We start from the raw sequence: 6,000 nt of genomic DNA on the forward strand, positions 1-6,000 counted from the left end.
ATCACCTTAATTCTATTTACTTTAACTCAATTATTTCTTTTCACACACGTTCAACCTTAGACACCAGCTTTTGCAACTTCTCTTGGATTCACCAGTAAAACTGTCATCTGTAAACAGCAACCAATTCCCCTTCCAGGCACTCTTCCCCCTGCACCCATCATAATATAAACTTGTCCCTCAATCCTTGGCCCTTGCATGTACCTACATCACCATTCCACCCATTAACGAATTAAACAGCCATGGTGACAACACACATCTTTGGTACAGACACACCTTCACTTGGAGCCACTCGCCCTCCTCCTTTCCAACTTGAACACATACCTTACTCTCTCAACAAAAACTCAACACTGCATTTAATTGTTTTCCTCCTACACCTTATATTCACAGCATCTACAAAGCATCTCTGCCAACCCTATCATAAGCTTTCAACTGATCCATTACTAACACATATAAATCCTTCTCTTTCTCCATGCACTTTCACACACCTATAAAGAAAAAACAAGGTCTACACATCCTTTTCCACTCCTGAAACAACAAAGCTCCTCCCCAGTCTAATGCTACCAAACTGTCATATTTCTCCCACACAACTTATCAGGTTTAATATACTCAACTTATTTACATCTCATCTACTGTAATTTGAGCAAACAATCTAAACCCCCTTAACTTTATGTGAAGGCAATATACAGGTGTTCAACCAGTACTCAGACATCACACCCTAGGTCATATATCAAAAATCCTTAAGAACCAACAGCAGCATTAACCCACTTTTTGAGAAATTCAAATATAATCACATTCGCTCCAGCTGCTTGCCTTGCCACACTTCATCTTATGCAAGCCTGTCACCTTCTCTCTTCTCATCAAATCATGTCATGATTCTCTTCCTGCTCACATCAACATACCACAGAAACCCCAAATCTGCTATTCTATCATCAAATACATTCAATAGTCCTTCATAATACTATCTTTTCTTTGCCTGCAACTACTTCCCCATCTACTTCCATTACTGATGCTCCCATTTGATCTCTTCACATTACTCACCTACTTTCAAAGCATTTTCTTATTCTCCCTCTAAAAGAAAAATAACCTCATTAGCCCTATTTTTCAGCCACAGCATATTCCCCTTCACTTACTGCCCATAAATTTAGTAATACAACAGCTCATCAATTGCATTAAACATTAAACCTACACTTTTCAGACAACATTGGCTGTGGTGATGTGAATGCAGATTTGCCAATGGTAACATGCACCCTCCACTGTATTTTAGTTTCTTATTTCACTGCTAACCATCAATTAATTTCCATAAATATTTTCCAGTTTCATATTAAGAGATTGGATAGACAAAATTATGTGATATACAACCACTACTTTGCAACTTATTCACTCTGTTCAATCACATCCCTGAACACAAATATATGGACACAAATCATCTCAACTGTGTATTTCTCTTACGCTCCTGTGATAAAAAAAAAAAGTGCAAATACCTTATAATACAAGGCAATGCATATGAATTCTGTATATGATTCAATAAAGATGATCACTTGATAAAACTGATCAAAATTTTTTCCTTAAAAAACCTATGCCACAATCAATGCAGTTCTCTGGGACTAAATCAATGAAAAATTAATTTCCAAGAAATTTGTATCTTTTTTTCAACGAGCGTACGTTTTATATTGTATACTGGAATATGATTGCCCTCATTTTTTTTACAACATAAACTTTATTCCAATTTGGGATTCATTTCTGGTTACGTATCCTTTTTGAATAATGCAAATACATGCATGGATAAAAAAAATGTATGCTGACTTTGAACACGTCATAAATAAACTCATTCCCTGGGTATGGACTAAGCTAAAGGACTAACTACTTTCTTCTAGTTATTATGTTTAAGATTCATAAGAATGGAAGTGGAAGGATGGAGTGAAAAAGATTTTGAGTGATCAGGGGCCTGAACATGAATGAGGGTGAAAGGCGTGCAAGGAATAGAGTGAATTGGAACGATGTGGTATAATGGGGTCGACGTGCTGTCAATGGATTGAACCAGGGCATGTGAAGCGTTTGGGGCAAACCATGGAAAGTTTTGTGGGGCCTGGATGTGGAAAGGGAGCTGTGGTTTCGGTGCATTATACATGACAGCTAGAGACTGAGTGTGAACAAATGTGGCCTTTATTGTCTTTTCCTAGTGCTACCTCGCGCGCATGTGTGGGGAGGGGGTGGTCATTTCATATGTGGCAGGGTGGTGATGAGAATTAATGAAGGCAGCAAATATGAATTATGTACATGTGTAAATATGTATAGGTCTGTGTATGTATATACATATGTATACATTGAAATGTATAGGTATGTATATGTATGTGTGGACGTGTATGTATATACATGTGTATGAGTGTGGGTTGGGCCATTCTTTCGTCTGTTTCCTTGCGCCACCTCGCTAATGCGGGAGACAGCGACAAAGTATAATAAATAAAGATTGTAATAAAAAGCAATTGAATTGTAATTGAAAGCAAGAAAATCTGATTTTTCTTAAAATACCCTACGGCCCAAAAGCCTGGGAGAGTCCTGAAAACGATATATGACCCTCCTTAAATTACCCCCTAATATGAGGTTTCAACTTTCCATAAAAAAAAATTCTAGGGCCTGATGGCCTAGGATGGCCTTGAATATAAAAGGGCTAGATATCCCTTAAATTATCTCAAGGCCCAGTAGCTTGGGGTGGCTACACACACACAAACCTGAGAGTACATGTGAATAAGAACAAGGTAATATTATGTACAGTAGGGTTGAGGGACAAGTCAATTGGGAGGTAAGTTTGAATGGAGAAAAACTGGAGGAAGTGAAGAGTTTTAGGTATCTGGGAGTGGATTTGGCAGCGGATGGGAAAAATGGAAGCTGAAGTAAGTCACAAGGAGGGGAGGGGACGAAACTTCTGGGAGCATTGAAGAATGTGTGGAAGCCGAGAACATTATCTCGGAAAGCAAAAATGGTTATGTTCGAAGAAATAGCGGTTCCAACAATGTTATATGGTTGCGAGGCATGGGCTATAGATAGGGTTGTGTGGAGGAGGGTGAATGTGTTAGAAATGAGATGTTTGAGGACAATATATGGTGTGAGGTGGCTTGATCGAGTAAGTAATGAAAAGGTAAGAGAGATGTGTGGTAATAAAAAGAGTGTGGTTGAGAGAGCAGAAGAGCGTGTTTTGAAATGGTTTGGTCACATGGAGAGAATGAGTGAGGAAAGATTGACAAAGAGGATATATGTGTCAGAGGTGGAGGGAACGAGGAGAAGTGGGAGACCAAATTGGAGGTGGAAAGATGGAGTGAAAAAGATTTTGTGTGATCGGGGCCTGAACATGCAGGAGGGTGAAAGGAGGGCAAGGAATAGAGTGAATTGGAGCGATGTGGTATACCGGGGTTGACGTGCTGTCAGTGGATTGAATCGGGGCATGTGAAGCGTCTGGGGTAAACCATGGAAAGCTGTGTAGGTATGTATATTTGCGTGTGTGGACGTATGTATATACATGTGTATGGGGGTGGGTTGGGCCATTTCTTTCGTCTGTTTCCTTGCGCTACCTCGCAAACGCGGGAGACAGCGGCAAAAAAAAAAAAAAAAAAAAAAAAAAAAATATATATATATATATATATATATATATATTCTTTTTTTTTTCATACTATTCGCTATTTCCCGCGATAGCGAGGTAGCGTTAAGAACAGAGGACTGGGCCCTTGAGGGAATATCCTCACCTGGCCCCCTTTTCTATTCATAAATTCTAAGCATGTTCCCATGAATTTTTCCTGATATGACAAATTCTCAATCTTCTACGTCCTAGTGGGAGTTTTTGACATACTATTAAACGTTCCGTGAATTATCTAAATTTCTATCAAATTACAGTAGGGTCTTTACTGCCCATCAACATAGAAGTCTCTTTGTAATTTTTCTTGGTCTTCCTAATCACCAACTGTTTTGCTCGCTCTATCGTTTGCAAATCACATGAATATAATTTCACAACCTTGTCGAGAGAGAGAGAGAGTACTTAGGAGATTTGGCTAAAACCTGAGGCGCTTTCCTTTAGAAAATCTAGCTCCACGTGAAGGACAAGATATTCGAGTTGTGCAGTCTATCAAGTGTTATGTGTAAGATGGAGTTATAGTATTTTTGTCGACTGTAAGCCGGCAGCTTACGTGAGAGTACGGCAGAGAAAGAGACAGATAGATAATGCTTTGACTTTACAGCCTGAGATGCCCTGTTTAAACTCGTTCATAATTTCCACTACCAGTGTGGGTCGGCCATGGCATGGTAGACTCCACCTAGATTTTCTATTTGAGAACGACTTTTCTCAGGAGTCCTACGTCCCTCAATCTTATCAATCGCTCTCTAAACTATGATTTTCTTATCCCCTTCTTCCAACTTTCACTGCCAATGTTATTTCTGAGGACCACATTTTTTTTTCTCCATAAATCTATCAAATTTCAATCGAAACTAACTTTTTTCTTTTCAACACTATATTATACAAGTCATTTAGCGATATTCTCCACATCCACCTAAACATTTCCATCACCCGCAAGAACGTCTTAGAACTTCAATGCTGCCTAAAATACAATCATCTTCAAACAAAATCTACCTTTGGTCCTGTAAATCACATTTTACTATTCCTATATTATTTACTAAACACGTAGGAAAAGACCCTTAAGGGCCAGCTGGGTGGATAAACGGGTATGTGCTTACCACTTTTTGAAAGCCATGGATAAAGTATCAACAGCACTTCCCTTCAGCTTGACAAGTTTTCGGCACTAAATATCGGGAATTATAGCGTAAAAATGGTTCCAAAAAAATACGTGCATGTGTATGCAACACGTCACTCCCAACATGCACCCTTCCCCCCCCCCCCCCTCACCCAACTGAACAGTGTGGTCGACTCCCCAGATATCCGTACTTAAATTCTGCATTATGGTTTAATTTCACAACTGTATTCATGACAATTCAAAAGCAAGTGTTATTAATATAACATGAGGATAAAGGCGTAAAACAAATTAACAGGCCACAGTTTTGTGCATTTGAACAAATTTAAAGAAGCTTACGCATAGTAACAAGTATAACAAATTAAAGAAAACATTATGCCAAAAATCATTCAACTTTGAAATCCAAGTGTATCCCCCACTTTTTGACAACAATTTGTGCCCACGACTCGACTCACAATGAGGCCATAACTGTAACGAAATCATATACGACAGCCCGATAACAGAGACCGAACACCAATTACACGAGACAAAGAAAACAAATTATCATTAGCTGGTTCTGCTCTACCTGGCGGTAAACACCATGAAAATCCTTGTAGCGAATAAATTACTTATCTAGTCTGGAAGCACGACTTTTCACGCACTTCCTTCGTTTATTATCCATCTCGATATATTTTCAGTAAAGCCTTTAAATATTTCCTTTTGCTCACAGCAGCAATAACATAAGTTAATTACTTCAAGGTTCCTAGTAGACCAAGTCAGCAATCAACAATGATGATTGCCAACATTATGATGAGTTTTTCAACAGGCATGCCCCCCCCCATCAATATCTCTTATTCCATTTTCAATTTGCTATAATCTTTGAGTATAAAAATACAACACTTCTGGTGATGAAAATAAAACATCCGTTATTTTATTGTACGCTCACACATCCATTAAAGTGGCAACTGGGAGAGAGAAAGAGCCCGAGGAGGATGTTGATCTTGTGGGGCGCGACACCCTCCCTCCCTCCTGGTGGCGCCCTCCTGGGTAAACAAGGCGCTGTCTCTCACACTTTGTTCTCTGGATGTGTAGGATGTACTAGTTATTCTTGCGTCATAGGTTTATTAAAATCTCTAATATAATAAAGCCTTAACAGAAGACGTAATAACGTGACTATTTCTCCTTACTACTTTCACTCAACCTTCCACTCATTCACTCTCTGCCCAAAGTAGTTGGGAACTTTTCGGGTCACAACCATAAAGAAGACGATCAAGGGGTGACTTACACA

The sequence above is a fragment of the Panulirus ornatus genome, chromosome 3 (genome assembly GCF_036320965.1).
Source record: "Panulirus ornatus isolate Po-2019 chromosome 3, ASM3632096v1, whole genome shotgun sequence".
NCBI lineage: Eukaryota > Metazoa > Arthropoda > Malacostraca > Decapoda > Palinuridae > Panulirus > Panulirus ornatus.